This window comes from Plecotus auritus (assembly GCF_963455305.1).
Source record: "Plecotus auritus genome assembly, chromosome: 1".
In the NCBI taxonomy this organism is placed as follows: domain Eukaryota; kingdom Metazoa; phylum Chordata; class Mammalia; order Chiroptera; family Vespertilionidae; genus Plecotus; species Plecotus auritus.
In genome coordinates, this window is record NC_137770.1 from 41015900 (window position 1) to 41038464 (window position 22565).

Consider the following 22565-nt stretch of genomic DNA (forward strand, 5'->3'; position numbering starts at 1 on the left):
ATAGACCATTACTTTTAGTGCTAAGTAGTATTCCCTTGTAAGGGTAAACCACAATTTGTTCATCCACTCATTTGCTGATGGACATCAGGTTAGTTCTTATTCTTGTCTATTGCAAATAAGGCTGTTGTAAATATTTATGTACAAGTATTTTTTATGAATACACTAGTGTCCTGATGCATGGATGTGTGCACACTGAAAGGAAATTAATTAGAAGAAATGTTTTAATATCGCTAGTCACCTTTTCTCTCTATAACAGAAGTGTCAACCAAATTCATGACCGACAATGAAAAATCAAAATACACACATGCGATTGGCGCCAGTGAGAGCTTTATATTGTATCACACTCAGGCACGCGTCAACTTAGCCTTTTATATATATAAAGTTGCTTAATTAGACCTGCTTTCTGATGTAGCTAAACTTTTTCCCATGTGAAATTTGAAACAAAATGGCAGAGTGTTGCCTTGTTCAACCTCAGCTAGCAACTCAAAATTTTCACTAAGCTGTTCATGTCCAAAATTGATTGGGAAAGTGTCACGAGTATTGATTTGAGGGTTACAAATTTTAGTGAGCAGGCAAATTTGCAAATATGGACTCTGCAAATAATGAGGCTCATTACATGTTTGATGCTATGTGAACCGGGCTTCTGCAGTGCCTTTAAAAAAAAAAACAAAACCCTCACATTACGGTCCATGCTATCTTTGCCTTATATTCTATACTAGAGGCCCAGTGCATGAAATTCGTGCAGGGGGGAGGGCAGGTGTCGCTCAGCCCAGCCTGCACCCTCTCCAATCTGGGACCCCTCGGGGGATGTCCCACAGGGATCGGGCCTAAACCGGCAGTCGGACATCCCTCTTACAATCCAGGATTGCTGGCTCCCACTGCTCGCCTGCCTGCCTTCCTGATTGCCTATAACCGCTTCTGCCTGCCAGCCTGATCACCCCCTAACCATTCCCCTGCCAGCCTGATTGATGCCTAACTGCTCCCCTACCAGCCTGTTTACCCCTAACTGCCATCCCCTGCAGGCCTGGTCACCCCTAACTGCCCTCCCCTGCAGGCCTGGGTCCCCCTCAACTGCCTTCCCTGCAGGCCCGGTTGTCCCCAACTTCCCTCCTCTGCCGGCCTGGTCACCCCTAACTGCCCTCCCCTGCAGGCCTGGACCCTCCCAACTGGCCTCCCCTGCTGGCCATCTTGTGGTGGACATCTTGTGTCCACATGGGGGCAGGATCTTTGACCACATAGGGGCAGCCATCTTGTGTGTTGGAGTGATGGTCAATTTGCACTCTTTTTTTAGATAGGATTTTACATGTTTACTCAGAAGAGCTACATTTCTACTTTTGTGGTTACTTTTATATATACAACTACATAAACATGGATGCACTCATTAACTCTCTCATAAGAGCAATGATAAATGAGATTTTTTTCATTTCCTCTCTACCATCCTCCTCCATACACTTTTTATTGATTTGATAATGTTTCTTGCAGTTTGCTTTTTTAAACCACTGCATACTTACATCTTTCTGTTTTAAATTATAGATATTGTCTCCCAGATATAAAATCTGAGGATATTAACATGCATACACTACCTCTCACCTTTCCCTCTCTCACCTTTTATTTTATTATTTATTATTTCTACATTGTCAGACTTTATAACCTTTATATTCTATCCTGTAGCAATCACTCTCTATTGTTTTAGTTCTTCAGAGCACACTGAATTCAATTATTAGATGCTAGTCTCTTTGAGAGTCTCCATTCACCTCCTATTTGGCTGAAATTTGTCTTCTGGTAATTTCTTCAGCAAGAGCTTATAAAAATTATATGTCCTGAGTTCTTACATGTTCACCAATATTTGTCTGTTGTCTATATATTTAAAAGAAATTTGGGGTAAGTAAAGAAAGCTTGGGTCCCTAGATTATTAAATCCTTGGGCAAAAGAATCAGAGCATCTAGCATTGTGAAATAACCTTTTGAACAATCCTCAGATGAAAAGAGTCACTAACAAAAATGAATAGAAGGTGTTATTTACAAAAATGCTTTCTCCTATGCATATTCTATCTTAAAACTTTTACATTCTAGCTATTGTTGATGAGAAGACAAATGTATTCAAAGGAATAGGGATATCATCTAAACAAAAATCCGATGGTGACCAGGACAGCACTGGAACATCTCAGAGAAAACAGTCTAATGTGGAAAATCTGTAGACAACCCATCCTATATAAGCCTAATATGCTAAGTGTCAGGCCGTCTGGTCATCCATTCAACCAATCAAAGCGTAATATGCTAATGATATGCTAAGGCTGCTCAACCACTTACTATGACATGCACTGACCACCAGGGAGCAGATGCTCTGACCAGTAGGTTAGCTTGCTGCTGGGGTCCAGCCAATCGGGACTGAGCGAGATGGGCCAGACATGCCCTGGAGCCCTCCCACAGTCCCTCCCCGACCCCGATGGTGCACTGGTGGGGGCCCTCAGCCTGGCCTGCGCCCTCTCACAATCCAGGACCTCTTGGGGGATATCAGAGAGCCGGTTTCAGCCTGATCCTGCAGGCCAGGCCGGGGGACCCCAGTAATGCACGATTTTGTGCACCGGGCCTCTAGTTTATACATAATCAAAAAATTACTGGGAAAGTAAAATGGCTTGATATTGAGAATAATGGGATTCAAATCTGATTTGGTTATGAAGTCAATAAGATTATTACCATTGATTAGAAGATCTATCCATGCAGTAAAAAACACAATGTTTACTCCTTGGGTGATGCTGTGGAACAAAACTCCTAGAACTGCAGCTAAAAATGACCAAGGCCAATGCTGTAATATTGCTAGCTAAAGGAAGACAAATGAAAGGATAGATTTGCCTTAGGACTCTGCCTCTAGATTGCTGCTTAAAATAAACAGTCCTGCCTCTAGTTTTTGGGAAGAGACAATATGAATATATTTCACCCAAAAAATGTGTTGCTACCTAGTGGATGAAGCCTATGCTGAATGGTAAGCTCTTAAGATGCCGCCTATCAAAGCAACTTTTCAAGAATAAAACTATACAACCAGAGTAGACAAGTCTCATTTATAGTACTTGAAAAGCCAACACTCTCAGTCATATATTTATGTGTTAAGTCTAATTAGATTATCAATCTACATGTATAAAATCATCTGCTTGCATACACTCTAGAAATAAGGAACCAAAAACAGATTTATAAAATAAACATCTGTACCCATAACCAAATTAGTAATAATTTCTGCATATACAGTGCCTTTTCAAGGTAGAGCATTTTCGTGTATATTTTACTTAATAATTTGTGCACACAGCAACCATGACATAGGTATAATTATCCCCATTTTGTAAAATAAGAAATCTGACTTGGAGTGGATAAGTGATTTCCTAAGTGAATGGGTAAGTCTACACTGCAGTGCATACTCTGCTATTATGCTTCATTGCTTTTTTTAGAGAAGAATTGCCAAGTTTGGGGGAGAAGGTTTATATAAACTTTCATAATCTAATTTATGAGGTCACAGCTTTTGGCATCACTTTGAAAGCAATGTAGTTCAGTCACCTATCAAACCCTCTTTCCATCATCAGAAGTGAAAAAGCAGAAGTGAGGAAGAACCAGGAAAATATGGCATTGTATGAAAGTAAAATTTATGAGAATGAGTTACAAAAACAAGCAGTAATCAAAACTGTCACCTGGGGCAGAGAGATTAAGCTGGAGAAATCAAGGAGGCCAAATAATTAAGTCATTTGTGCAACCATAGTATACAGTTTAAAAATATCAACACAAGTTAAAATTGAGGCATATTACTAGTATTCAGTAGTTTCTAGAATTTCCTTGATAGCATACCATCCTTGCCCAAACCATCCAGTCCAAAAAGTTGCCAAACTCGAACTGGAAAACCTTTTTTCCCTATAGCAAGAACATTCAGGAGGCAGAGGGAAGTCCCAGCTCCATACAAGTGTTTAGAGACAGCTGCTTTGCACATCACCTACAGTGCCTCCTTTTCTTTTCTTTTTTCCTTTTTAAAAAAATATTTATTGATTTCAGAGAGAAAGGGAGAGAGATAAAAACATCAATGATGAGATAGAATCATTGATTGGCTGTCTCCCACACGCCCACTACTGGGGGGGGGGGATCTAGCCCACAAACCAGGCATGTGCCTTTGGCCGGAATTGAACCTGGGACCCTTTAGTCCACAGGCTGACACTCTATCCACTGAGCCAAACCGGCTAGGGCAGGGCCTCCTTTTCTTAGTGAAACCTCTCATTTCTGATTTTCATCAAAACATACCTCTCCCATTTTCTTTACTCTCCTGGTTATCCTACTCTGAACACAGATATGCCTGTCCACATTCATTTTGAAGGCTCCATAACTGGACATCTCAGTCAACAAAATGCTGTACTACCTTGGCATAAGATTATGTGAGCTTCTTGAGGTATTCATCATACTATTTACTCTCACAAAGGTGATCACCAAACCCTCAAATACAGTTAATAAAGACCTATTTTGCATACTTTAAAATCAGTTTTACTTAAATATAATTTACATTTAATAAAATTCACCAATTTTAAGTGCACAATTAGATGAGTTTTGACAAATGAATATCATGTAATTACCTCTCCAATCAAGATATAGAAAGGATCCATCATCCCAGTTCCCCTATGACTCCTGACAGCCAATCCCCCTTCCTTTCCTCTTTCCCAACAACCACTGATTTGCTTTCTATCACTAGAGTTATGTCTTTTCTAAAATACCATATACATGAAAATTTAATGTATAGTCTTTTGTATTTGGCTTCTTTAAATTATTAAAACCTTTTGAGATTTATCTATGTTGTGTGTATAGTTATGTAGTTTGTTCCTTTTTCTATTTATTAGTGGTATTCCATTGTATGGATATACTGTGACTTGCTTATCTATTCATTAGCTGATGGACATTAACATTACTAGAGGCCTGGTGCACAAAATTCGTGCACTGGGGAGGGGGTGTCCCTCAGCCCAGCCTGCACCCTCTCCAATCTGGGACAATTCAGGACTGCTGGCTCCCAACCACTCGCCTGCCTGCCTGCCTGATTGCCCCTAACCACTCCCCTGCCAGCCTGATCAATGCCTAACTGCTCCCCTGCTGGCCCACCCCCAACTGCCCTCCCCTGCTGGCCTGGTCACCCCAACCTGCCCTCCCCTGTTGACCTGGTTGCCCCCAACTGCCCTCCGCTGCCAGCCTGGTCACCCCTAACCGCCCTCCCCTGCATGCCTGGTTGCCCGCAACTGCCCTCCCCTGCCAGCCCGGTCATGCCTAACTGTCCGCTCCTGCTGGCCTGGTACCCCCCCCCCCACCAACTTCCCTCCCTCCCCTGCAGGCCCGATCTCCCCCACTTCCCTCCTCTGCCAGCCTGGTCCCTCCCAGCCTGTTTGATGCCTAACTGCTCCCCTGCCAGCTTGTTTGCCCTTAACTGCTCTCCCCTGCAGGCCTGGTCACCCCTAATTGCCCTCCTCTGCAGGCCTAGTCCCCCCCCAACTGCACTTCCCTGCAGGCCTGGTCCCTCCCAACTGCCCTCCCCTGCTGGCCTGATTGCCCACAACTGCCCTCCCTTGCAGGCCTGGTCCCTCCCAACTGCCCTCCCCTGCTGGCCATCTTGTGGTGGCCATCTTGTGTCCACATGGGGGCAGCCATCTTATGTTGGAGTGATGGTCAATTTACACATTACTCTTTTATTAGGATTCACACTTTTTATGTGTCTATTGAGATGATCATATGGGTTGTGTTGGGGTTTTTTTTTAGTCAGTGGATATGGTGAATTACATTGACTTACTTTTTTTTTTTTTAATGATAAACCAACCTTGCATTCCCAGGATAAACAATGCAAGAATCCTACAATTTCCTCCCTCCTGCCCTTAATGTTATTGTCATACAGTTTACTTCTCTATGTGTTATAAGCCCCATACATTATTCATTTGCTTTAACTAGTTAATTATCTTTTAAAGAGGTAATAAGATCTTTTATATTTAACCTCATCTTTACCATGTCTAAAGTACTTTGTGTAAAGCCAAATTTCCATCTGGTATCTTTTTTCTTCTGCCTGGAAAACTAACATTTCTTGTGCTGGTTTGCTGGAACGATTTATAGCTTTGTTTAAAATAGGATTTTATTTTCCTTTCCTTTTTGACAGATTTTTATGCTAGGTATAGAATTCTAGGTTGACAGTTTCCCTTTTTGCTCCATCTTTCTGTCCTTCCCTTCCAGTACTTTAAAGATGTTGACTCACTGTCTTTTTGCTTGCAGCATTTCTGATATTTCTGGTTTTTCACTCTTTGTTCTTCTGCACATATTGCCTCATTTTTCTTTAGGTCCTTTCTAGATTTTTTCATTTTTGTTTTCAGCAATTTGACTGTAATGTGTCTTACTGTGGTATTCCTTATGTTGCTTCTCTTTGGGGTTCATTGACCATGTTAAATCTTGGATTTATCATTTTCATCAAATTTGAAAAAAAAATTATGGCCAATCTGTTCTTTCCTCTTCTAACCCCCATTTTTCTAAGACACCAATTACACATATTTGAGACCACTTGATATTCTTCCACAGTTTATACTGTCTGTCTTCATTCTGTTTAATCATTTTCCTCTCTATGCCTTATACTGGATGCTTTCTGTTGATGTTTAAGTTCACTGATCTTTTCTTTTTCAGTTTCCAATGTGTTACTACCTCAACTAGTTCATTTTCTACGGCAGACATTTCATTTTTCACTTTTTTAAGTTTTGGTTGGGTCTTTTTTGTACTTTCATTTCTCTCAACATGTTTATGTTTTCCTCTACACTCTTGATCATAAGGACTATAATTGTAGCAGCTGTTTTAAACTTCTTTTCTATTAATTCCATCTGTAATTTCTGGGTTTGTTTCTGTTAGTTGATCCCCCCACACACCATCAGTCATATTTTATTGGTTTTTTGCATTATTGCTTTTTTGCATTTCTAGTAACTTTTTATTGTATTCCAAATACTTAGCTTTGTTTGTGGATGCTGGATTTGTTAAAGGTAGACTTGTTCTGGCAAGCAGTTACTTCAGATCAGTTTTCTCTCTCAAGGCTTGCTTTTAAGCTTTGTTGGGGCAAGTCCAGAGCAGACTTTGATCTAGGGATAATTCAGCCTCATTACTTAGGCGATACTCTTCTGCAGACTCTATCCTATTTCCCTTGTTTTATGAGGTCCTTCCACATTGCAGGTGGGAACATGAACTAATCCCTTTGTGAGCTGCAGAAAATATTTGACCTATTGCTTTCCAGTGGTTCTTTTTTTTTAAAAAAAATATACTTTTATTGATTTCAGAGAGGAAGGGGGAGAGAGATAGAATCATCAATGATGAAAGAGAATCATTGATCGGCTGCCTCCTGCACGCCCCCTACTGGGGATCAAGCCCACAACCTGGGTATGTGCCCTTGACCAGAATCGAACCTGGGACCCTTCAGTCCTCAGACTCAGTGCTCTATCCACTGAGCCAAACCAGCTAGGGCCCCAGTGGTTCTTTTCCCACCCTGTGGAGTTTTGTCCTACACATGAGCAAAGCAGTACTTAGCCAAGGGCTCAAGGGGCACCCTCTGCAGGCATGCAGAACTTTCTCCCTAGGAAGACTCCTCACCTCTGGTGCTCTCCCTCACAAATCCTGGCTGCCTCAACTGTAATCAGTGAGATCACAGGGCTGTCTGGTTCCTCATCCCTGTGCCTATGCCTGGAAACTGCCTTCAGGCAATAAGATGCGGGGAGGATGCTTCCCTCCTTTATTTCCCTTCTCTTAGGGATCACAGCCCTGAGCTGCTTGTTGTGCAATCCCTGCAAACAGTTATTTAAAATATTTTGTCCAGTGTTCCAGTTGTTTACAGCAGGGGGAGGGAGAGAATTTCTGTAGCAGTTAATTCTCCATGGGTAGAAAGAGAACTCTGTTTTGTATACATTTAGGAAATCTCGAGGAGGGTTTAGGGGATAGAACTTGAAGTGATGACAACTTTAACCATAAGCAATTCAACTTCTTGAATGATAACACTCCTAATAACATTAAATATTAATAGTAATCTAGTTCTCACTAATACTATTTTATTTTCTTCTGGGCACTTAATAGCCTATATTTATTTTATTGCTTATTGTCTTCCTCCCAGCTTACATTAGAAACTGAGCTCTGAGAGGGTGGGAACTTTTTCTATGTTGTTCACTACTTTTATCTCCAGTACTTAGAAAGTTTCTGGTACACAGATACATATGCAGTATGTGTCTACTTTATACAACAATTGTGTACATCTACAGTAGAAAACATACTTATTTGCTATAAAACTAATTTTGGTTAAGGCATATCCTACTTGTCCTTGATTGTCCACTATACATTTTTAAAATAGGGTCCTATATATGCAGGCAAATATGAAGAAAAAGATAAACACTCAAACTCATATTCTGAAAGGAAAAATAACTTTGATGCTTGTCAAAGTAAATATTATGTAATAATGCAGAGCATCCTAGGGAACTATTCAGGCACCTGGTACCTTTTAACAGCACATACTAGTACAAATCTGAAGATAAAGGCTATGTACAGAAGACAGGACATATGTTCTCAAAAGCTGTCACTTTAAAAGATATGACCTATATTAATCAGATGAAGGAGGGGAGACCTGATATCCATCTATCTACAACAAAATATTTTGTTATTTAAGTTATAGGCAAGGCTAACTAGTGATTTATTTTATTTATTAGTTATTTCCTAAGAATTTCTGAGGTTTTGTGATTTCTAACTATGTACAATTTATGTTAAAGAAGAGAAGCCAAACTTTAAGATTCAGCCTCATCATAAAATCCTTGCTAACAGATTCAGGGACAAATTGAAGTTCATTTTTATTTTCAATAAGGTTTCAATAAATGTTTTCTAGATATCCTCTTTCTCCAGAACCACACCTGGCTTCTGACATTTCTAATTATTTTTTATTTTGAACTGAATGATTTTTGTCTTACCTAACTCAAACTGACTCCATCATGCATATGTTACAGGTTAGATGTCCAGATTAGATGTGTTTTCACATAAATAATGTTATGACTGTATTTCCCAAGACTTCTTTCAAAGCTGGTTGACGTGGCAAATGACATGATTGCGTTATTCTCACACCACAGCTGTTCCAATAAAGATTGTTGTGTTAATGAACGCAGTGTAGGAACGAACATCTTTGCTTTGGTCAGTCTTACTTTAAAACAGGGATTTACTACCATTAGCTAAAAGCATAATTTTAAAGGCCTAAGTTCCCTTTCTTAAAGTTTACTTGTCTATACACGTCACCTCCTTACTGTCTAGTGAGTACAATGTCAGCACGGAGCACTCAACAGTGTTTGCCAAACTAATCAATTATTGAGCCATAGTACCCTATCCTCTCAAGCATTCTAGATGCCTGAGATATTACCCTGTGCTATTCTCAAATTAACTAAAAATTCTCAGAGTTCAGCCTCACAATCCATTTATGGTTCCCTATGAAAAAAACAAGAGAATTACGGTACGCAGTGCCTGGAGTCTCAAACTGTCATGTTAATCAAGACAGAAATACAAGATGAACATAAACTGAACAACTAAAATATCACAAATGTCACCCTGACCGGTATGGCTCAGTGGATAGAGTGTCGGCCTGCGGACTGAAGGGTCCCAGGTTCGATTCCAGTCAAGGGCATGTACCTTGGTTGTGGGAACATCTCCAGTAGGGGGTGTGCAGGAGGCAGCTGATCGATGTTTCTCTCTCATAGATGTTTCTAAACTCTCTATCCCTCTCCCTTCCTCTCTGTGAAAAATCATTAAAATATTTTTTAAAATAAATAAATAAATACATACATACATACATACATAAATAAAATAAAATAAAATATCACAAATGTGGCTACTACTGATGTAGCAACCCCAGAGCTTTAACAACTCTGTCCGATATGCTATGCTAGCTTTAAACAATTGAGGCATTTAAAATTTTATGCTAAATGGACCTTCATTTATGCTTAGAGGCCTCTTTCTAAGAGGTGTAGATGTCAAAAACTTGGGATTGGGACTTGGCTTTGCCTACCCACCGCAGAGGCTGCAGGTTATGGTGGGACTAAAGCAGGTGTGGAGTCAAGCAGGCTCCACTGCATACCAGCTCTGCGAATGCAGGTATGTCACTTACCTCCCTGCATCACAACTTCTGGGGATAACAATACCCTCCCCACAGGACTGCTGCAGGGTTAAGCCGAGTACCCAGTGAAAACTACTGCTACCTGACCTGAAGTCACTTACCCTTCATATGCTACTATGTTTTCATGTAAAACATCAATAATAACTATCCTATTTTCCTTACACAGTTTTGCAGGGATACAAAACAAGAAGATAAACTTAATTTTTTTAAGTTCAAAGTGCTACACAAATATTATACCACTATCTTCCTAGGAGGGTAAATCCACTTGTAAAGGAAGGAGATACACTCAGGGGAACAAGTACAAATGTCGGCTTCTGTTTCTAAAGACCGCCTGCATCAGTGGAGCGGCCGTGCGCCTATCCCAATCCCTGTAGGTTGTGTGGGCAGCAAGTGTTGGCTACTGATGGTTCACAATGGAGCCCTTTTCTGGGCAAGGTCCCTCGTACCACCTAGTTCAGAAATGACTGGAAGATAATGTTCTTCCCTCTGGAGCAGCCTGCAGCCCGTGGTAATGAAAAAGGCTGAGCCCCTGCCACACACACAGTGGGCAACATGTGGCCCCATGTTTCGGAGCTCCCTGGGATCAGGCTGGGGCTACACTTGAGCTAGAAGCACATTTTCTCAGCTTCTTCTCTGGCTCTCTCCTGCTCCCCGCACTTCCTACTGCTTTCTTCTCACAGCAATTCCTCTATAAGCTACTTACACAGACATATTTGGAGCCCCTGCTCTGCTCCGGGCTGAGGTTATAAAGATGAAGTCAGACACAGTTCTTGTCTCCAGGCTACTCACTTAGGACCCTGTACCTGACAGAATGCTCCAGAAGGATTTGTTGAATTAAACTGACCATGGCTTGGAAGATAAGGATTCTGGGAAGACATGGTCTTTGAGGGGGATGCTAAGATAGCAAGATTTAGACAGAATAAGAAAAGAGTATCTTGGGGGAAGTGAAGGCATTCACAGTGAGACAAGACTTGTAAATACGAACAGCCAAGCACTGTGACAAGGGCTGACAGACAAATAGAGAACATAAGTAAATGATGCCAAACAAACAGATGAACTATAAACTGCCTGGAGGACTTGCCTTACATTTCTCCCTCCCACCCTGACAGGTGCCTGGAACAGAGTAAATGCTCAATATTGTTTGAATTTTTGTAGACATTAATTCCTTAAGCTTAGACATCTCACATGTGAATTTTCAGAAACCAAAAGATACCCCATATCAATCTTTTAAAACCAATAAATACATCTGAGCATCAAGTAATCCACCTTCCGTGGCCAACTCACAGAACTACTACTCCAGGGGGAGCTGATAAAGCACTCACACCTGCATGTGACAGGCACAACAGAAGCAAGCAAACAGAAGGCGAGGCAACAACTGGGAGAGAAGACTGTGCACTTCATTTCTGAACTGGCAAGTAACCATGTTTATGAGGTGTTCACTCAGAGGAAAACCCTCTTCCAAAATGGTATGAACACAGACAACTAGCATGTGCTGTCCTTCCCTTGGGCAATAAAATATTTGTGGGTTTTAAACAACTAACCCTCGGAACAGTAAGTAGCAGCAGGTGTCTACAGTGTTCTGGCCCTATGAGAGCCATTCTCCTTCCTTGAATCCTCTCAACTGGCTTCTCCCTGTTGCAGATGCAAGCCCAATTCCTGAACAAGGCACTCAGGACTCGCTAGGAAGTGGCCTCACATTACCCTTTGGCCCAATCTCCTAATATGTGCCAGCCACTCTGCTTTCCAAACCCTCCTGGGGTTTTCATGCCTCTCTGCCTTGGCCCTGCGAGGTCTCATGCCCCCTTTCACAACCAGCCCTTAACAAAATGGTAAGCCCTGGTTAAAAGCTACCTCATGTGTGAAGGTTTCCATGACTCTCCTGATGATCAGAAGGAATCACCCCTTTTTCTGGGCAGTTATTTTATTTCTCTGTGCATCACTCCCTTCAGCTTAAAAATGGGAATAATAAGCTGTATTCTGTCCCATCAGAGTTCTTTGAAAGGTTCAAATCAGGGGATATATGTAGTTCCTAACTTCTAAAACCTAAAAAAGTGTAAGACTGAATAAAACGGTGCACAGAACTTAACGTTCTCATCACTGACTATGTTGAATGAAGCCAATGTTTAGTTGGGTCATGTGACATGTTCATTGCATACTAACAGCATAATAGACACTGAAAATTATTTTTGTTTGCTTTTTCACATTCATGCAACCACTTTTAATGGAGATTAAATCAACTCAATGTTCTGAAAATATATTTTAACTAATTACATTAACAGTGGGGGGGGGTGAGGGCCTGGAGTAGGGTGGGAACTGGGTGGAGGGGAGCTATTGGGGGTGGTAAAAGAGGAACATCTGTAATAATCTGAATAAAGTTTTTTTAAAAATTGTATATATTATACATAAATCCTTAAAAAAATAATAAATTTAAGCTTGAGAAAAAATTTCCAAATAGAAACTTGCAAATGCCTGTTTCAGTTATGTGGCAGGTAGCCTAACAGAATCAAACTAGCACTCATACTCTGCGTGTGTGTGTGTGTGTGTGTGTGTGTGTGTGTGTGTGTGTGTGTAATAAAACTGTGGGCATTTTTAGACATATTTCAGACATTTGCCAAACTATAGACATCTGTTGTTTATATTTCAAGTTTCCCCAAATTTAGAGTAATTTATCATTCTTCCAGACTAAGTAGCAAAGTCTACTCACTAAATGACTACTTTCTTAACAAGATTTAATGAAGCATCTAATAAGGTCTGCCATGACATTCTTTTACATACAATGGAGAAATATAGCTAGAAAATGATTTACACTTGGGTGAATGATTATGCCTAAAAGATCAGTTTCAACCTAACAGGAGCCCTCTGATGGCAAATACAAGAATTTTGTTCTAACCTCTTCTAAATTCAACCTTTTAAATCCACAATTTTCAAGATGTCAAGGAGAGTAGGTTGATCATAAAAAAAAAAGAAAAAGAAAAAAAAAAAAAGACATAAACCCAAAGACAGTGAATTAATTCACTGGATGTCAGGGTCAAAATCTATCCAATGATAATATACTATAAAAACAGGTCAAGTCAACCAAGATAAAATATTTCTAAGAGACAAATGTAAATTTCTATATGTAGGTTCAGACAATCAAGCCTCATGAATGAAGATATGTGTGCAGACTGCTCCCTACATCATTATTGTAATAGCATGAAGTCAACCTGAATATCCATCAACAAGGGAAGAGCTAAATAAATTAACTGAATATACTTTGCAGCTATAAAAACAACTACAGTATACTGACATATAATGATATGGAAGACTATGATACATTTTAGGTGATCGAAGCAGGTTGGGGATATTATATACAGACTGCCCCCATTCTTGTTTTGATTTTAAAGAATTCCACATGTATGTACCTTTTTCATTTTTTAAAAAAATTGGAACATCTACCATGGCATTTAATTCATTATAATTACTTAGATATAATTATGTTTTACTTATCTTCTTACTCCTTCCTTTCTATTTGTCCTACCTGTGGAAATGTTACTGTAGGTAGTTAGTTATTGATAAATAGGAAGAGAGCAAGGGGAGTCAGACATTATTGAGCCAAATGGTCTGGGACACTGAGCCTGTATGCTTCACCAGGAAGTTACAGCTTCCCCCCTCCCCCCCCCCCCCCATTCCCTGCAGAACACTGGAGGAGTGGATAGAACAAAAGGGGGAGGCAAACACATGTGCAACAGAAATCAAGATGGCACAGGGGAAGTGCTTGATAATAGAGGCCTGTCGGTCTAACCTGGGAAAAAGATCATTGGCTAGGTGGTAGACCCAATGCAAGCCCGCCAAAGTTGGGAAGTTGATTGGTTATTTTGAAAAAGCTCCTGATTATAATCCTGCGGGATTGGGGGGGGGGGGGGGTGCATGGAGGAGAACTCTTCTCTTGCTCACCTAGTAAGGCACTTGCCCTATTCAGCTTTCTCTCCCACCCAGGAACACTCGATCATGTGGGTCTAGCAGCTACTGGGCCCACAGCAGACCAAGTGGGCTCCAAAGGACTAAGATGAAGCAGAAACTCTGGACACTGGCCTTTGTCTTGGCCTTGCTAAAAACACGGTTGGGCTTTTTCCATGGCGGGATGAACAGAGATGGGACGTTGGGAATCCAGGAGGGGAACTCCCTTGATTTTGCATCACATATAAATTACCTTACCACAATCTCCTGTGTGGATCAGTGAAATGCTTTTCTCATGATCCCATGGAAGAGACTAATTTCAGCCTGTTTTAATAACTTTTTAAGCTTTATTTTTAATTGATTAAGCAGTTTTTAAATTATTCTATGACTTCTTTTTATTCGGGATATTTTCTTATACTGATTCTAATCTGTCTCTAAACTATTGTTAAACTCATTCATTCAGGTGTTTCTTTTTTAAAGGAAAAGAGTTCTATTAGCCTGTGTGGGGAAGACCTTTCTACCCCTCCCCCCGCAAGTTTTAAATGAGATATAATTGACATATAACATAGTGTAAGTTTAAGTTGTACAATGTGTTGATTTGATACACATTTATATTGTGAAATGATTACCACAATAAGGCTAGTTAACATATCTATCACCACCCATAACTACTGTTGTGTTTTGTTTTTTTAGTGAGAACATTTAAGACCTACAGTCTTAGCAACTCTGAAGTATATAATACAGTATTAACTATAGTCACATGCTTACTAGTATAGTAGACCTCCAGAACTTATTCATCTTATAACTACAAGTTTGTACCCTTTGACCAACATTTCCCCATTTTGCACACTCCAGAAACCACCATTCTGCTGTTTCTATGATTTTAGCTTTTTTTAGATTGCACATATAAGTGGTATCATACAGTATTTGTCTTTCTGTCTGATGTACTTTACTTTGCATTACTCCCTCAAGGTCCATTCATGTTGTTTCATATTGAAGAATTTCCTTTTTTATGGCTGAGTAATATCTCACATTTTCCTTATCCATTCATCCACTGATAAACACTTAGGTTCTTTTTATGTCTTGGCTATAGTAAATAATGCTTCAGTGAACATTGTTGCAGATATCTCTTCAAGATGGTGATTTCATTTCCTTTGGATATGGATTGCTGGACCATATGGAAGTTCTATTTTTTTTTTTTTTGAGGAACTTCCATACTTTTTTCCATAGTGGAAATTTACATTTCCACCAACAGTGTACAAGGATTCTTTTCTCCATATCCTCAGCACTTATCTCTTGCCTTTTTGATGATAGCAAGTGTGATGAACAGCCATACATTTCATTGTAGTTTTGATTTGCATTTCCCTGATGATTAGTGAATTTGAGCATCTTTTCATATACTAGTTGGCCATTTGTATGTCTTCTTTGGAAAAATACCTATTCTGGTTTTCTATCTCTTTTTAAACTGGATTTGAGTTGTATGAGTTCCTCATATATTTTGGAAATTAACTTCTTATCTGATCTGTGGTTTGCAAATACTTCTCCCATTCTGCACATTGCCTCTTCATTTTGTTGTTTCTTTTGCTGCTCAGAACATTTTTAGTCTGCTACAGTCCCATCTATTTGCTTTTATTACTTGGGCTTTTGGTGTCATATCTAAAAAATCATTGCCAAGAACCACTGTCAGGGAGCTCTTTCCCTATGTTTTCTCACGGGAGTTTTATGGGTTCAGGCATTACGTGTAAGTCTTTAACACATTTCAAGTTAAAATTTTTATACAAATCTTTATTGTTGAAAGTATTACATATGTCCTCTCCCCACCCCCATGCCCTCTCCCACCCTCCCCTCAAGCCTTCACCACTCTATTGTCTGTATCTTATCAAGTTAATTTTTATCAGTGATGTATGACAGGTTCCAATCTCATTCTTTTGCATGTGGTTGTCCAGTTTTCCCAACACGGTTTATTTAAGACTATCCTTTCTCTATTAAGTATTCTTGGCTTGCTTGTCAAATATTAGTTGACTGTAGTGTATTTATTTTCATATATATGAATATCCATGTGTTTGTCTAAAAAAGAGCAACTAACATTTGAGCTCTTATATGTTCTAGACACTATTCTATACATTCTCAAATATCGACTTGTTCAATCCTTACAATGAAACAGATACATATTCTTATCTTCATTTTATTTAGGTACAGAAATCGAGTGGTAGAGCAAGAATGTAAAAAGCAATCACATTTCACATTACCAGCAGAGTTACTGGGGTGAAATTATATTTCTGTATAATTTGAACGTTTTCAGAACCCATGCAATACTTTTAATTCAAAAAAGGGTTTCTTACACTTTCTTAAGTGTAAGAAAGGTTGTGCAATATGAGTCAATGGTGCAATGAAATAATAAAAGGGAATAGGAGACACAGCTCTGTTACTTCCTGGGTAAGTTACCTCGAGCAATTTACTTAATATCTAAGTCTTAGCTACCTTATCAGTGTTGTCGGTAATCAAGACTACTTGCAAAGTTATATGGGTTAAATAACACAGGACTGTGCCAAGCCTACACTTCCTGGCACATAGTTGGCTTACCTCAGTAAACACTACTTCTTACATAACAAGAAAATCATTTAAATCAATACAGCTAAAGCACAATTGTCCTGAAGAGCACTCGGATGAAGAGACACAGGAGAAAGAGAACAGAGGAGATGTGAAACAGACAGGAAGAAGGGTTGAAAGAAATGGAGCAATTTGCCTTGGGAGTGATATTTTAGAGAAGGGTTAGTAGCTGACTTTAAATAATTAAAAGGCTATTAATTTAATTTTTTTTGAATTTTTTTCTGTTTGGCTTTGGTGGTCAGAACAAAAGCCAATATATAAAGGTTACAGGAAAGAGATCAGATTCATATGTAAACTTTCTAAGCATTTCAGCTGTTGAAAATGGAACTGAGTCGCCCAGCACTGGACCCGTCATCCTTCCCACGTGATGGAAGCTTCACTTGCTGTGCCCCCCATGAGGAAAAGTTCACAGAAAGAATGCACCAGGTGTGCTACAGGGGAGATGGGTGCCTACTGAGGAAGGATGGACAAGATGCTCCTAAAGTCTCCTGTTACTTTAAGATTCATAGGGTCTGTGACATTCAAAGGAGCTATTCAGTTGAAAAAGTCTATCAGTTTAGTAAGTACTAATATGTTAATGAGTGAAACTGTCTGGCTATTCTCACTTTTATAGATGAAGAAACAGTTCCCATAGGAAGAAAATTTGCCTGTACAGATTGAATAAGACAAGTCAAACACCAGACCAGAATAATAACCTACCAACCTCTAAGGCAGCATACCTCAAATTTTGCCAGCTATGTGTTCACTCAGTGGGCATATGGTACACATGCAGATGAATGATGGTATTGAACAAATTTTATACGTTCATCATAAATATCTGAATATCAATAAAGCACAATATTTAAAAATAATACATCCAGGTTCAATTACATTATTAGCTTGAGCAGTAGCCTGCATCTAAATCTAAATCAATTAATATATTTTAATTTAAATAAATTAGAAAATCATAACTCATTGTGACATAGACAGCTGGGAATGGATACAGTGTTTTGTTCCAGTAGGTTGTACAGATATTGGCATTGAGGATAAACCTATCATGGAGAAACTTCTTAAAGATTTCTTTTAGCATCTCTTAGAAACCTAAGTCATCCTTAAAAGCTGGGAAATGGAATGCTTCACCCTGGGAGGAAGTGGTGAATAGCTTCTTCATTCACTATTTTGTGTGCACTTGCCTCATATTTTTTGAATGAAAATCAGCATATGCAAGAAATGAGTCAAATTCTTAGTGATCAAGTTGTCAGCATATTCATCCAGTTTTTAAAAATTCTCAGTATCTGATTCCTGTCATTGACTAGGAAGAGAAAGATTAAATTAGAAAAGATAAGACCTGCTGGGTGGCTCAGCTGGTTGAAGCATCATTCTGTACACCAAAGGGTTGAGGGTTCGATTCCCAGTCAGGGCACGTGCAGGAGGCAACCAATTAATGTTTGTCTCTCACATCAGTATTTTTGTCCTCCCCACCTCTCTCGCTCTCTCTCTCTCTCTCCCCCCCCCTCCGTCCCTCCCTCCCTCCTTTCCTGTCTCTCTAAAATCAGAGAGGACTTTTAAAAAAAGATAAAAATGTGATATACCACCTGACTAAACCAAGTGATATCATAGAAATGGTTTTTACTCACAACAGGACCATGAACACATATATTATTGATAGCTAGCAAAATTCAAGGTAGAAAAGCAGAGATACTTATTTGATGAATATATCTTCCTACAGCCCAGTGGAAAATATATATTTAATGATGGAGCCTTGATCACCCTCTTGGTGGAAAAAGTGGAGTGTGGACAATTATTTGTAGTGACATCTTCTTGGTTGCTTGCTTATTGGTGCTCTGTCATCAGGAATATCAAAGAACCTTTTGACTGACATCAGAGCCCACAAAAAAGCAACTAAAAACTCTCTCCTTCTGAAGCAAAGTTTTTCAATGAAAAATCACTGATCACTTCTCCCTGATATGTGCTACCAGACATATGCTAAGAGCTGACCCATATGATTGAGTTCAAGGAACTATAGTAAAATACTCCTTCACGTACACGTGGTGTGCTCCCATACTACCACACCACTGATGTTATGTGACAAGCAAGGGCAGCATTTGATAAAGGGATTTTTCTATAATCTGTTCCTCTTTCCCTTTGAGTATGTTTGCCATCAGCTTTGAGGTTGATGTTGCAAACTTCTCAGAAAATCTGCTTTTGCTAGGACGAATGCAACTTCGATGTCTCTGAGGTTTTATTCTATTCTGGGTCCCTAGTAAAGTAATTCATAAACCTCACCCTGGAAAACATTATGTTCTTGATCTGGGAGGACTCAACTGGTTTACTAGAAAGGCCACTGTACTTTGCCTGAATATAACTCAAAAGCATGGGGTTTCATGCCACGACCTGACAATGTCTCATAACAGAGAAGGCTTTGGAGACTATGAACAAATAAATCACCTGCAAGTAAAATTCAATTTTCAGAGAGCTGCAATTCTTTCTGTTTACAATTCTTCTTTTTCTGTTACTTGAGTGAAATCATCAACCTGGTAGATCCACTGGTCCCTGGACATTAAGATTCACATTCTATAATTACACTGAGTTTCTGTTCACTATGTTTATGATGTTATTTTGAGCTGTAGTGTTTTATTTCTATTTCTGTCATTCTTTTTTTTTTATTTCAATGAACCACTTCTGAATTAGTGATCCATTTTTTGTGGACTGAATAAAGAAAACACAGTAATAGTAACAGCAAAAAATTAAAAGATTTAAAAAATATTAAAATAATGTACAATTGTATGTTTACTATGCACTAGGTGAAAGATTTAACATATATTAACTGATTTACTCTTCAAAACTTCAAAACCATCTAAGAAGGAGGTAGCATTATTATCCCATTTTATAAATGGGAAACTGAGGTGTGACTTCACTTGCCCAAGGTCACAAAGAACCAGGATTTGGGAGCAGACAGTCCAGCTCAAGAGCCTGTATTCTTCCCACACTGTGCTCCCTCTCAAATAGGAAAAAACGTACTTCAGAGATCAGAGCCTGTTGGGTAAAATGAATGCATTGAGGCAGTCCTTGTAACCCAAAGGTATGTATTCCTTAGAAGGACTATGTTAAAACATGCTTGCCCTAGAAAGTCCTGGAGAGCCCCTTCATGGGCTGCAGCTATAAAGTCATCCCTCTACCCTCAAGATGAAATCTGGTTAGAGAAGTCAACAATCAAGGGGTTGAAAGACGGCTTTCTAAACTGTGCGTTAAGTCACACTGGGTGGAAATTACACAGACTTCTTTGGCAAGTTAGCTCAGTGTTAAGTGACCTACAAACTTATTCACACGTTAGTGTTGACTTCCTATTTTGCAAGGCAAGCATTTAGCTTTCTCACACAGACTCCCCTCCCCCATTGTGCTCCTATATTTTTTTTATTAAATTGATAGTCACTGTTTTCATGGTTGTAGCTATGTATATAATGCTCACAGCTGAGTCTGCAGTATACCATGAGTGTATTTCCTTTCTTAATAACTCTCTCTCCTGGAATTAATTATAACTTTATGTTCACTTCATTTTCTCTTTTCTACAACTAATTTACTCCCAAAACTTCTGATATGACTATAAACAGCTAGCAGAAACCCATCAGGTAACCTATCCGCAACTCTGCCTGATGTTCACACCCATCACATAGAGCCATTCCTTTCAGAGGCTTCTGCCTCTTGGGTAGGCTGGCCACCGGGACCATGACACAGCCGTGTGCCCTGTCACCATCCTGGGAATTCCCTTGGCTTTCTTCTTGCGTTGGAGCTCGTTTTCTGGATCACATATCTTCCTCTTTTTTAATTTTACTCCCTCATTTTTGTGGAGTACATCCCAAGTAGGTAAATTTTTTAGTTCTCACATGTCTAAAAATGGCTTAGTTCTCCTCTCACACTTGATGGTTTGGCTGGGCACAGAACTACAGGAGGGAACTCATTGCGCCTCATCAGTAGCATATCGCTTTATTGAGAGGTTCAATGCTGCCGGAGTCCTCATCTTTAACATGTAACCAGATTCTGAGCTCTCAGGCCATTTTTACTATCCTCCCTTTATCCCTAGTGTTATGCAATTTCACAAAAAGTGCCTTAGTGTGAGTCATTTGTATTTTTAAGGGAATTCCAACAGAATGTAAAATCCATGATGGTACTTTTAATTTTGTAGGCACACGCAGTCTACTGAATCACTTCTTTGTAACTTTCTCCCCACTACTTTTTCTGAAACTCAAATATTCTTTTTTTTCCTTCCTCATTGTTCTACCTTCTGGGAGACTTCTTTCACCTTTATCTTCCTATCATTGATAGCTGCTTTAACCTTTGGTTAACAAATATTTAGTTTTTTCTTTCATTCAGGGACAATACTGAATAATCAAGAGTCCCATTTGTTTCATTGAAGCAGGCAGATTTATAAAACTTGGTATTTGTAAGGCCTTTTTCTGTAGGTCCTGTCTGTTTCCTCAGAGAAGAATCGTTAAGTCTCTTGGCTGATGTTATTCTTCATATTTCTAGATTATCTAACATTAATAAAGTCAAGTATTTTGCAGTTTGAAACTATACAGACCAAGGCAGGTAATAAAGATTATTTGTGGGTTTTACCATTTTATTAAGATGAATTTACCCTTAAAATAATATTTCAGGTCACTAGCAGATACAGTATTTACATAAAAAGTCCTCTCCACAATTTAGAATTAATTGATATTTCCTATCAAAATCAATGAAAAAACATTTGTCACCATTTATAAAGCATGTTTAATTTACTGCTTGAGCTGCTTTAAGTAATAACTTCAAGAAGTTTTCAGCTACCTTCCTCACTTGTTACTCTACTAACCAAACCTCTTTTACCTCTAGGCAATGACTTTTTTTTTCTTTCTTATTCACAGAACAAATCTTTTCATGTGAACCTTAAAATAAATTTAACCTGTAACTCCTCCTGGTTAACATCTTTGTCAGAAGAGTTCACAGACACCGAAGCTACCACTCAGCTAGCTTTTGGACACATGCTTTATGTCCTTAACAATTAGTTTCATAAATCATCTTAGTAACTTATTAAATAAACACCAAACTCATTGCCTGAAATTTAGAACAAATCTTTTCATAAATGTAATTATAATACGTCTACACAAACTAGTGAGCCCCATGATCAAAAGTCACAAAATCACAATAGAAAAATGAGGAACCAAGGTTTTATTTTGAGAAAAACAAAATAATTGTAGAGATGGATTAAGGAAAATTAAACACCTTTAACTGCTACTACCTCTGCTAGAGCAGCCTCCTAAAATATTTATGACAAGAATCTAAATTATACTTAATAGATTTTTTGAAATATTATGTAGTGGAAGACTGAAATCAGCAGGAAACCTAATTAATGCAGTCAATATAAAATAGCAATTGACATCAAATGTTGGATAAAATGAGATTTTTAAGAACTTTAATCTCTTCACTTAAATTAAAGATAGTAAATGAAACTCCTCTGTAAAATATCTTAAGAGCCACTATAACTGCAAGAGGCATATTAATTCAGTAGATTTAGTTATTTTCAATTATAACTGAGTAACTATCAACTTCAGCAGACAGAATTGATTGGAAAACTATCAAGTCAAAGTTCTAGGCTTTTAAACCAATAATTTAGGTGTTTTTGAGATTGTAGATTATTTTCTATTCAAGTCAATTATTCTGAAGCAAAGATAAATAAAATCATACCAGGGACTTAATATGCCCATTCCGGGAGGAATCAGATAACAGCACATCATTTACCTTTTTAAAATACTTATTATCCATAATTTCAGGATGAATAAGAGCTGGTTTTAGATAGTTCACAGGACAAAGATCAGGGTTGGAGGGTAGAGGGGGTATGGAGTGGG

At 38.9% G+C, this 22565-nt stretch overlaps 1 protein-coding gene across 2 annotated transcripts in view; it reads right to left on the minus strand.

Annotated features, from left to right (window-relative positions):
• PELI2 (pellino E3 ubiquitin protein ligase family member 2) overlaps nt 1-22565 on the minus strand; it is a 175091-nt gene that overhangs the window by 37876 nt on the left and 114650 nt on the right. The window lies entirely within an intron of this gene.